The 12,437-nt window shown below is 54.1% G+C and overlaps 1 protein-coding gene across 1 annotated transcript in view; it reads right to left on the bottom strand.

Moving 5' to 3' along the window:
- The window catches only part of LOC141919150 (E3 ubiquitin-protein ligase PHF7-like), a 156,030-nt gene that overhangs the window by 18,109 nt on the left and 125,484 nt on the right, over positions 1-12,437 (bottom strand). The window lies entirely within an intron of this gene.

Raw genomic sequence — 12,437 nt, 5'->3', positions numbered from 1 at the left:
TAGCAAATCCCACACTGAATCCAAAACACAGCGCTATTCTAGCTACCAAGAAGAAAAATTAACTCTATCCCAGCTGAAACCAGGACAGGATCCACCCCTTACGTTCGACCATTTACATACTATTTACGTTAGGCTCAGGTTTCCAATACATTCTAAGGAATCCCCATCCCATTCCCTGGTCTCAAGTGTATCTCCACAGATCTCATTCCCTTCGTCTATGGGCCATCCCTCCAAAATGTGTAGTGAGATCATTTAGTCCATAACTTTGGCTTCCATCTGTCATGACAGTCTTTTAAGGCAGGAGGGATGAGGCGGAGTTGGCTCCGTCGGTGGAGCGGGTGACCTTGGGCTCAGCGGGACGATGGCATGAAGTCTCTGCTACAAGTGGAGCTGGTGCATCTGGCGTGGTCCCTGCTCACAGTCTGCAGGCCGAAGATGTCCATCTCCAGGGCGTTGCTGGGCACCAGCTTCTGAAATCAGTCCTGACCCTACCAAAGTTCATCTTTTTCATTAATGTGATGCCATTAGTGTAAGATCTATCACCCATAACGATGACGTGATGCAATAACAGGCTTATCACAGAATTATTCAGGTTGGAAAAAGACCCTTGGGATCATCGCGTCCAACCATCAGCCCAACTCTACAAAGTTCTCCCCTACACCATATCCCTCAACATCTCATCCAAACCACCCTTAAAAGCATCCAGGGATGGGGACTCCACACCCTCCCTGGGCAGCCTATTCCACTGTCTGACCACTCTTTCTCTGAAAAATTTTTTCCTCATGTCCAGTCTGAACCTCCCCTGTTGCAGTTTAAAACCATTCCCTCTTGTTCTATCGCTAATCACCTGTGAGAAGAGACCAGCACCAAGCTCTCTACAATTTCCTTTCAGGTAGCCGTAGAGAGTGATGAGGTCTCCCCTCAGCCTTCTCCTCCTCACACTAAACAGTCCCAGCTCCTTCAATCTCTCCTCACAGGATTTATTCTCCAGGCCCTTCACCAGCTTCATTGCCCTCCTCTGCACTCGCTCCAGCACCTCGAGATCTCTCTTGTACTGAGGTGCCCAAAACTGGACACAAAACTCCAGGTGTGGCCTCACCAGTGCAGAGCACAGGGGGACTATCACCTGCCTGCTTCTGCTGGTCACACTATTTCTAACACAAGCCAGGATGCCATTGACTTTCTTGGCCACCTGGGCACACTGCCGGCTCATGTTCAGCTGCTTGTCAATTAGAACCCCCAGATCCTTCTCTTCCAGACAGCTCCAGCCACACCTCCCCAAGCCTGTAGCCATGCAGGGGGTTGTTGTGGCCCAAGTGCAGGACCTGGCACTTGTCCTTGTTGAAGCTCATCCCGTTAATGTTGTCCCACCGATCCAATCTATCCAGGTCTCTCTGTAGAGCCTCCCTGTCCTCATGCAGATCGACACTCCCGCTTAACTTGGTGTCATCTGCGAATTTACTGATGATACACTCTGTGTCCTTATCAAGATCATCAATAAGATGTTGAACAGAAATGGTCCCAACACCGAGCCCTGAGGAACACCACCACTTGTGACCGGCCGCCAGCTGGATCGAGCTCCACTGACCACCACTCTCTGGGACCGTCCATCCAGCCAGTGCTTGACCCAGCAGACTGTTTGCTCTTCCAGGCCATGGGCAGACATTTTTTCTGTGAGAGTTCTATGGGGAACTGTGTCGAATGCTTTTCAAAAATCCAGGTAGACAATATCCACAGCCTTTCCCTCATCCAAGAGTCGGGTCATCTTGTCATAGAAGGAGATCAGGTTTGTCAGGCAGGACCTGCCTTTCATAAACCCATGATGACTAGGTCTGGTCCCCTGGTTGTCCATTATATGACTTTTAACAGCACTCAAGATGACCTGCTCCATGACCTTCCCTGGAACCGTGGTCTATAGTTTCCTGGATGCTCCTCTCTGCCTCTCTTGTAGATGGGTGTCACATTTGCCACCTTCCAGTCCAATGGGACCTCCCCAGTTAGACACGACTTCAGGTAAATCATGGAAAGCGGCTTGGCGAGCACATCTGCCAACTCCCTCAGCACCCCTGGGTGTAACCCATCCGGTCCCACAGACTTGTGTGCATCCAAGTGGTGTAGCAGGTCTCTGACCACTTCCTCTGTAATTGTGATGACCTCATTCTGCTTCCCCTCCCCATCTCCCAGCTCATGAGGCTGGGTGTCCAGGGAACAGCCAGTTCCACTGCTAAAGACTGAGGCAAAGTAGGCGTTGAGCACCTCAGCCTTTTCCTCATCCTTAGTTACCATGTTTCCCTCTGCATCCAGTAAAGGAGGGACATTTTCCCTAATCCTCCTTTTGCTGTTAATCAATTTATAGAAGCATTTTTTATTATCTTTAACAGCTGTAGCCAGGTTGAGCTCTAGCTGCGCTAAATGCCACAAGTGGTCCTTCCCTCCAACTTCTCCAGGACAAGAAAAAAAAACCCTGATGTGCTTTACCTGGTCCACAACAGCTTGGTTGGCATTTGCAGCTTCTGGCATCACTTGGCAGCTCCATTTGCAGTGGGACGGGTCTCCTTGGCTCCTGGCTTCACAGCAAATCGGTCATCCAAAGCCCCAGCAGGTCCAGTACCTCTCCGGCAGGGCACTTGCAAACACCAACATCTGGTTCTGTGATTTGAAGCAAAGGAGAGGAAGATTAAAAACCAACAGCTGTAAGTGGGACACAGGGAGGGGACAAACCCAGCCCGTGACATGCATTTCAGCCTCAGCCCACAGGAGCCCCAGGCACAGTCACGGCAGCTACAAAGCACCACAGCGTGTTCAGAAGCAGTGCTGGGGAAGGAGCAGCTTGCTTTCTTTATGCCTTGTGAAGCACTGAAGGGACAAGCTGGTCTCCTTGCCACTGCCAGGCCAGCGGGTGCAGCTCCCTGCAGCACACGGGCTGTGCCAAGAGGTGCTGGGGCAGCCTGAAGGCACCAGCTCTGCTGGGCGAGGAAGTTACAATGTGAGCCGGCATCAAGAAAAAAGGCAAAGTGCAATGTGGCTTTACCTGCTCTGGGCACTTGCTTTCACAGGCTTAATACAACCATGCAACAGCCACAATTGCAGTGAGCCACCAGTGTGCCCAGGTGGCCAAGAAGGCCAATGGCATCCTGGCTTGTATCAACAATAGCGTGGCCAGCAGGGACAGGGAAGGGATCTTACCCCTGGACTCGGCACTGGTGAGGCCGCCCCTCGATGACTGGGTTCAGTTTTGGGCCCCTCACTCCCAAAAGGCCATTGAATGACTCGAGCGTGTCCAGAGAAGGGCAACGGAGCTGGTGCAGGGTCTGGAGCACAGGTCTGATGGGGAGCGGCTGAGGGAACTGGGGGGGTTTAGTCTGGAGAAGAGGAGGCTGAGGGGAGACCTCATCGCCCTCTACAACTCCCTGAAAGGAGGGTGCAGAGAGGGGGGATGTGTCTCTTGACCCAAGGAACCAGCGCCAGGACAAGAGGGAATGGCCTCAAGCTGCGACAGGGCAGGGTCAGACTGGCTCTTAGGAAGGATTTCTTTGCAGAAGGGGTTGTTGGGCATTGGAATGGGCTGCCCAGGGCAGGGGGGGAGTCCCCATCCCTGGAGGGGTTGAAGAGTCGGGTTGACCCAGCGCTGAGGGATCTGGTGGAGTTGGGAACGGTCAGGGTGAGGTTCATGGTTGGACTGGAGGAGCTTCAAGGGCTTTTCCAACCGAGATGATTCTGTGACTCTCTAACCCTTGCACACATCCTGTCTCCCTGGGAACTAACCCTACGCTCGCCCTCCTTCACTTAACTGTCCCCTGGAGCCCACAGAAACATTTCAAGGCCTACAAACACCTGGTATGAAATGAAAACCAAGGTCAGATATCAAGTGCAACCCTTCCTGGGGATGCACGCCCAACAAGAACCCCTCTCTCATTATGGTCATAATCCAGGTAAGCCTGAAACAGCTGCTCTTGAGGAAAGCAGCAATACAAGGAGCTCCTCCCCAGCACATCGCTCCCAGAGCCCTGCTTGGTCCCCGGGCAGGGCAGGGGCTGCTGCCAGCATGGGCTCCCTGCCCTCCCCAATTCCCCCCTCGACAGTCCCACTTGCCCCAAGTCTACATACAGGTTCATCTGGCAACGTCACAGCAACAGCAGCTGCCTTTCCAGTCAAATAAATTCATCTAGAAGAGGAAAGGCAGCTAGCATCTGCTCCCTGGCACAGCTTGCAGCAGACAGCAATATTGCCACATTTTACGTGTTTTATAATGCTTTTTTCTCTTCCTTTCACTCCTCATAAAGCAGACTGCATGGGCCATCAGCAGGATCAGCACAGAAACATGGAAAAATTTAGGAGGAAGAGACTTTGGATGTCTCTGGTCCAACCCCTCCGCACAAAATGGACAATATCACAGTTAAAACAGATTGTGCAGGGATGCGTCCAGCAGTGTGAAATATCTCCCAGGACGCAGATTCCCCACCCCTCTGGATCACAACAAGCCTTTACCTGCCCTTAAAGTCACCAGACGTTTGTCCTCAGCTACAGCACAGGCCCCAAGAGATACTGTGTGTTGTCACCCTGCAGCCTTTGTTCTTGATTTGCGGAAAACAGACTCTACAACTCGAAAAGAGTTATACAGCAGGTATGTTTACTCCGGCACCGGGGTGTAAGGGGATTTCTCCACAAAGCTTGCACACCAACAGCACATTTTACCAAAACTTATCGAGTGTGGATATACATATTCATTGGATTACAGAACACAAACATGCATATGCATGAGTAAGGCTGGGTTAGTTCTAGAGGCTGGGGTCAGCAGTTTATGTTCTCTTTGCACCTGCACATTGCCCCCTGGGGGGCGTCTTCAGGGGGCTTTGGGAGGAAGGCTTGTAGTCTTTCTCACCTTGTTTCTTTCCCCGGAGCGTGCACAGATTCTCTTAGCCAACTTCTTGAACAACAAAAGTGTTTTTCAGCCGGTTTACTCATCCTATCTTATTTAAGGGAACCAATGAAACTTCTACAGTCCATACATGCTATCTTTACTCATTACCGAGGCCCAACTAGTTAGAGCACACCTGTTCCTCAAGGACAAAAACATGATATTTTGCTGAACACTGCAGTTCTTGGTAGATTTTCACAGTAAACTGCTTTGTTTTGATGGACACAGTAGTCCTTGGTAAAATGCCACAGAACAGTCTGGGCAGCAGGAACCTTAGCAATATTAAAAAATACTATAAGAAATACTATAACTTGCTAGAAGTAAGTAAATAAGTTGCTAAGCAGTTTTCTATAAGTAAATAAGTCTTAAAACAAGTAATCATTTCTCTGTATCACTTGAGATGCAGCCAAAGGTCCCTGTTTAGCCAGGCCGCTCCTTCCCCGCCTGCTTGTTTTCCGGCACACGGGAACAGCCCGCTCCTGTGCCTTTAAGACTTCGCTCTTGAAGGATGTCCAGCCTTCCTGGACTCCCATTTCCTTCAGGGCAGCCTCCCAAGGGATTTTGTCAATCAGTCTTTTGAACGGGTCAAAGTCTGCCCTGCGGAAGTCTAAGGTGGCAGGTTTACTGACCCCTCTCTTTGTTTCTCCAAGGATCGAAAACTCAATCATCTCATGATCACTGCACCCCAGACGGCCTCCAGCCTTTACCTGCCCCACAAGCTCTTCCCTGTTCACAAGCAGCAGGTCCAGGAGGGCACCTCCCCTGGTCAATTCACTCACCAGCTGTGTGAGGAAGTTATCCTCCACACATTCCAGGATCCTCCTGGATTGTTCCCTCTCTGCTGTGCTGTGATCCCAGCAGATACTGGGAGGTTAAAGTCCCCCACAAGAACAACAAGTGACCGCGAGATTTCTCCCAACTGTTTACAGAAAGCTTCATCCCCCTCACTGCTTTGGTTGGGGGGTCTAGAGCAGACTCCCACAGCAAGATCTGCTCTATTGGCCCTTAACCTAATCCAAACACTCTCAACCCCGTTAGCACTATACTTGATTTCTGAGCTGTCACAGCATTCTCTTACATACAGGGCCACTCCACCGCCTCTCCTTCCCTGTCTGTCCCTCCTGAAGAGCTTGTAGCCATCGATGGCAGCACTGCAGTCGTGTGAGGCATCCCACCACGTGTCTGTTATAGCTGCTATGTCATAGTTCTCGTGCTGCGTCATGGCCTCAAGCTCCCCCTGGTTGTTGCTCATACTGGTGCATTGGTATAGATGCACTTGAGATGAGCTCATGAATCCAACACCTTTTTGTGAGCGTGGGCCCCATTCCCTACCAGACCCTTCTCAGGTGCTTTCAGCAGAGACCTCCTTCCTCCTGCCCTCGCTGAGCTCCTGCAGTTCTCTGCCGTAGCCTGTGGCAGATTTCCTTGCAGGGACGTCGCCGTGCTCGTCACATCACAGGCTGTCCCAGCTGACGTGTGGCTGGCACATCCCTCCCGTGAGCTTTACCCACATCCCAACACGCTGCAAGGATGCAATGCTCTTTATTTTTCGAGCGATCAAACCGCAGAGGTCTGACAAAACTTCCCGGGGGTGTCAGTGCCACGAGTTCCCTTTCCTTTCCCGACTCCCCGACGGGCCCTGCACAGGCTCTTCTGCTGGGCCTTGCCTGGCTCCTCACAGGCAGAGCCCGGCCGGTGCCTGGCCTGGGGCTGCTCCAGCTCCCGCCATCCCTCTGCTCTCCAGCTCCCCAGGCCCCGCACACAGGCCCTGCTGGCGCCGGCACCCACAGCCCTTCCTGCAGGGCCGCTCGCCCGCCTCTGCCCCTGCTCAGGCCTGTGCCCAGTGTCGGGGTTTGCAGAGTGTGCGCTGGGGCTGCGTTGGCCCTTTTCTTGGCCAAAAACGCTTCGTGTGACTGAAACCCGGCCAGCACAGCGCATTTCCCGGCTGGAGGCGGCTGCACTGGAACCGCCCTCTGGGGCCTGAGGGAGAGGGTCGGTTGGGGGTGGGAACGGTGCCTAGAGGGGCTGCTACCCCGCCCCCTCCCCTCCAGCTGCCAATGGGGCTGCTGGCCACGCCCCCTCCCCTCCAGCTGCCATTAGGCTCCTGGCCCAACCCCCTGCCCTCCAGCTGCCAAAGGGGCTGCTGGCCCCGCCCCTCCCCTCCAGCTGCCAATGAGGATGCTGGCCCCGCCCCTCCCCTCCAGCTGCCAATGGGACTGCTGGCCCCGCCCCCTCCCCAGCTGCCAATAGTCTCCTGGCCCCGCCCACCTCCCCAGCTGCCAAAGGGGCTGCTAGCCCCGCCCCTCCCATCCAGCTGCCAATGGGCTCCTTTCCCGCCCCTCCCCTCAGGCCGATCCCAGGGGCGGAGGCGGCAGCAACAGCCGCGGAGGTGCCTGCCGGGGCCGGGGCCGGGGGAGCGGCGGGAACAGGCGGCGGTTGCACTGGGGCGGGCGGGCGGGCGGGAGCGGAGCGGCTCCCTCGGTGCCAGCGGCGGCGAACCAGCAGCCTTTACCGGGCAGAAGCTGCGTCCCGGCCCCGCGCCGAGAACCGCCCCCCCTGACGCCCCCCCAGCCCCGGCCCCGGGAGGGGCGAGCGGGGAAACTGCCCCCCCCCGCGCCCGGCGCCCTCTGAGGGAGCGAAGCGCCGCTCCGTCCTGCCCCCCCGCCGCCCTTGCCGCTTCCGGCCCCCCCGTGGGGACCCCCGGGAGGAGGGAGCCTCGCCCCGCCCCTGCGAGGGAGCAGCCGCTCTGGGTGAGTACAGCGGGACCCTGGAACGGCGGCAGGTTTGGGCGGAAAAGGGAAAAAGAAACCCAGAAAAGCGGCTTCACCCCCCCGCGGCCCCTCGGGCTGTCCGGTGGCTCTTGGTGCTGAATTCCCGGGGGAAGCTGAAATGGGGGGGGGAGCAGCGGTTTGGGGCTGGAAAGGCAACGTCCGTCAGCACTGTCCTGGTGGAGGAGCGAGCCAGCCTCATCTGGCCATTTTAATTCCATTTTGCCTCTCTCCCTGTAAATCCCTGAGCCCGGGAGGTATCTCCAGCAGGTACCTTTAATCACAAACTGCTCCAAATGGATTCCGGAGTGAGACTGGGATTGCTGGGAAAGGCCTAAACTGCTCTGCTGCCAGATGGCCTTGGCTGGGCACTGGGAGCAGCTTCCCATCCCTACTGCGGCACGGGGTGAGATATTGGTGTGGGGGAAGGAGCCAGTTTATGGTTGAATCCCATCGCTGATGGCAGACAGAGCCCAAGGGAAAAACTGCCTGGGCTGCTTCTCCTGCCAGAGCTTAGGGCAGAGTTTGCTCCCGTGAACGCCTCAGCCCAGGCAGCTCTGACCCAGGGGGGTTTTCTGTCACGGAGCGTGGACTTACAGAAATACGCCTGGAGAGGAGCTCAGGGGGTCGTCTTGTCCATCCTCCTCCTGATGGGCTTCACCCCGAATTTTCGATCTGGAGGCGATAGTCCCGTGCGTGCAAATGGCATTCCAGCTAAACGAGCGTTTAACCCGTCGCAGTCTCTACCAATCCCTCGTTATTAATCAGTGGCTCTTTGCCCCATTCCCCTCGGTTTCCCGGCCAGCTCGCCTTTCGGCGTGGGGGGGTCATTCTGCCTGTCCTGTGCCTTCCTCGCAGTCGGAGCTGGGGGAGCCCCTGTCCTTCCCCAACCTCCTGCTCACGGCTCCGCTCCTACACACGAGACTGTCCCAAGGCCCCTCCTCCCCGAGGCTGTGCACATCCCCCAGGCTGACTGTTGGCATTTCTGTAGCTGATGGGTGCCAGAGGTTCTTCCAAATGGGGTTTGTGTCTCCCTTGGGTGCAGCAGGTTCATCCCAGCCTGCAGGGAGTTCTGCTGGGATGTTGATCGTTACTAACACCGCTGCCGTTCACCTCGGGGGTGTAACTACTTCTGCATCAAATTCCACTTGTGAGGCGTTTTAGGATCTTTCAAGGATTATTTTTTGGGGTCCAGAGTCTAGGAAAAGGCAATACACTGAGCGATGGTACATGGGTGAAATAACCAGTGACAAATACTCATTCCTTGCTGTTCTGAAGTTGTTATTGCTGTTATTTTCCAGTGTGGTTGTGCTCAGAAGTCAGGCGCTATATAAACACCAGTGAATGTACAGAACTTTCATGGGGTATAGTGTATGGTGGTGGGGTTTTTCACCCTGAGTCATTCGAGTGGTAAAGTTAATTAGCCCTGTAATTAGAGCAGAGGACTGTCAGTTAGGATCCCTCCCGGTTTAGGCTCTGGGGTAGCTGGGAGCGAGCTTGCTGTGCGTACACAGCTTGCTGTGAAGGCTCCGCTTTTGGCCCCCCAGCCTGTGACCCAGAGTTTGAGAACCGTGGGCTGTCCCCTCGTCTGGCCTCCTGGCCTCAAGCAGGGTCAGATGTGCTCGTGTTCTTCTTGCAAGATGTTGGTTTAATCCTCAAAGTCTCCACCTCTCCTGTAAGCACCCTCTGCCAGTGCTTCATCAGCCTTTACACTAGGAAGTTTGCCCTGAGCTCTAACCTGGAGCATCCCTGCTGCTGTTGAAATCTGCTGTTTCCCGTCTCGCTCACGGCCGGCGTTCAGCAGAGCTGCCGCTCCTCAGCTCTCTGGCTGTCTTTGTGCTGTGTTCCGTCTCTTTGGTCCTCTGCTGCAGAAATGCAGAGCCCAGTTCCTCCAAAGGCTGGACGGCTCCGTTGGCTCCACACTTCTCCTACGTGTCCATGGTACTTCCTAGATTGCTGGTCGTTCAGCCCGTGAGCTCGCTCCCGTGGAGCCGAGTGCCCAGCGGCCTCCTCAGTGCTGGGCAGAGCTGAGGGGTGGCTGCTCGTGCCTTGGAGGCTCTGCTCCGGCTCGGACATCCCGCGGACCTTTGCTGTCATTTTATGAGACACGGTGTGCATCCAGCTTCTGATTCCCTGCAGCTCCCAGGCCTGTTCCTGCAGGGCTGCTCCCTGGCCAGCTGTTCCCATCCCGTGTCACTGCTTGTCTTGGCGTTGCAGTCACTGTGCCGGGTGTCCCTGGTCGCGTTTCCTGCAGGCAACATCCCTTCACATCGGTGCGTGTGTGCTTTGAAGATGGGAAGTGCTGTCCATCGTGCGTGACGATAAAGAAATCTGGCATCTGGTGAAGCCTTCAAATGTTGTCCTGAGCGTTAGTGATACCGTGCAGAATAGTGGTGGGGTTTTTTCTAGACCAAAGCTGAATTTTTACTGCTCTGTGATTTTATTGCATTTGATTGGTGTCTTGGCTATGCCTTGGTTACAGTTTCTAACCACTGCCTTTGGATGTAGTGGCTACCAAACCCACATCCAGCAGGTCTCTGAGGGCGGGGGACTTGTTTCCTTGGGGTAATACACGTTTGTGTGTGTGCTGAAGGTGCAGGCCCACCATAGTGCTGAGTTTTGTCAACCTCCAGTTGTTTTTGGCAAGAGAAGCCAGCCAAAGATTCCCCCTAAGTGCCTTGCATGCGCTTTTGAGATCGTAAAGAAGGTTTTCTGAGAAATCAGAATGTTTTCTGATACCCTCTCACTCAGTCTGTAGTTAATGTGTTTTACTCCCTCCCTCTCAGTGCGTCTGCTTTGCTTGTCAAGCAAAATAGACGCTTCAGCCTCGAGCTCTCTGTGTATTGGATGAAATCATCAGTGATTTGGCAGGATTGTTTTTAACCCCCAGCTTATCGGAGAAGCTCAGTATTTTGGCCAGAAGAGGTTTGGTATTTTGGTATTTTAAGAGCAGTTAGAATCTCCTTTACCACTTCTGTCATTCCCAGGTGTTGAAGTGGCAGCTGACAACCCCAGAGGTCTCGCTTCTGTCTCACCATCTTCCACATCACACCAGCTGTTCCTGTGTGGTTCGGCCGTGTGCATTGCTGAAGTGCCTGCACACATTCCTCTCTATCCCATTGCTTCCTACGGGAAAAATGGAATTGGGAGCAGTGGCACTTTGGGGATTCCATCCTGGGCAGGCAATGGGATGTGCCTGAAGCTGTAGTTTGACTGTGTGGGGAATTGTTGCAGAACCAGAGCGTAGGGTTGGGGAGTCAAAATGTTCCAGCAGCAATGAAGAGAGAAGTATGCAAAGGTTTCAGCTGCCAGCCTGCACACCCTGGGTGTGCATGTGCTCGAATGCACGGCTGCATGGCCCCAGGCTGCAGAGGTCATTGTGTAGAAAAGCCCTCGGTTAGTGGAAGAATTCTCCATTGTTGAGTATTTCTGGAAAGTAAATGGCAGAGGTGTTTTGCTTCTGTCCGACTTGTTTATTCCCTCACTACAGCCAGGGTCGCTCTGACTGTGTCTTAGGGTGTCCCTTTCTAGCCTTGGCCTTTTGTCTGAAGGTGGTCCGCTCAGTTTTTGTGATCCTTAAGGATAAAGTAGTTCATGGTGGAAACTAGACGTCTTCATCTGAGTTCATGCTGATAACACAGTTCGTGATTATTCTGGGTCGGGGATTGTCTCTTTTATGCTACTGTGGTGCTTGTGGCCGAGTCTGGTACTTGTTCAGGGCAGCCACAGCTCTGAAATTGGTGACACCTGTGGCAGGTGGGACGAGGCTGTGCCTGTCCAAATGCACAGCTACCTGAACCGTAGCCACGAGCTTCCAGTAGCACCATAAAGTGTGCAGGGCTTGATCTGTGCCGGAGCTGACTGTAAAGCGTCAGGTAAACCTGTTCTCTGATGTCTGACTGCTGGGGCAGCCTTGCTCGCGTTGGGAAACAGAGAGCTTTGGAGGCAATACTGTGACAGCAGGAGTGCTGTAAAGCAACAAGAGGGAGCAGTTTGTCGAATTGCACCGTCAGACATCGCAGCCCTTTGATGTGACAAAGGGAATTGCTAGAGCACAGGGCAGAGGGCACGGAAATTGTGTCCTAGGTGGCTTCTTGGGCAAGACTGACTTTTTGTCAAGACTTGGCTTGCCCGCTTCCCACTGAGCTTTGGGATGTGGATCTCGGAACTGGATCCATTTAGATGGAGCTCTGCTTCTGAGCTGCCCTTCAAAACCTTGTGGAGAATGTACCCACAGGGGGGATGCTAATTACCTTGTATTTTGACCATAATGCCATGGGGCAAAGAACAGGGTCAGCTGTAAGGAATAAAGGAGATGTTATGTGTGATGACTCCCAGATCTTATTTTTCCTGGGTGTTAGGTCTGCTGTGGAAGGCAGGAGGAGGGAGTGGGGGCCTGGGCCTCCTCAGCTGTGTGGGTGCCCCTTTTCTGAATCCTGGCTCAGCAGTGGGATGCTTGTTAGAAAGCAGGGATCAAGAAGGGAGTCCTGGGCCAAGCTCTTTGCTGGCAGAACTGTGCTGAACTCTGTGCCCTCGCACCAAGAGATAATTTGCCTGCCAGTGCTGGAGGGCTGAGCAAATGCTCCCCGCGGATGGGAAACAAGTTGCTCCGTCTCCCCCCTGCCCTTTCCTTTTTCCTTAAGGAAAGAGGGAAAACCCTACTGAAGATGGGATCCCTGGCACAAAAGCTGAGTTGTGTGGAGTTATTTTCAAAACTCGCATTACCTCTATGAAACCAGAGCCGATGAGGA

This window comes from Strix aluco, unplaced genomic scaffold (assembly GCF_031877795.1).
Source record: "Strix aluco isolate bStrAlu1 unplaced genomic scaffold, bStrAlu1.hap1 H_2, whole genome shotgun sequence".
NCBI lineage: Eukaryota > Metazoa > Chordata > Aves > Strigiformes > Strigidae > Strix > Strix aluco.
Note: the sequence above shows the minus strand (reverse complement) of the source record. Positions and strands in the feature narration are given on the sequence as shown.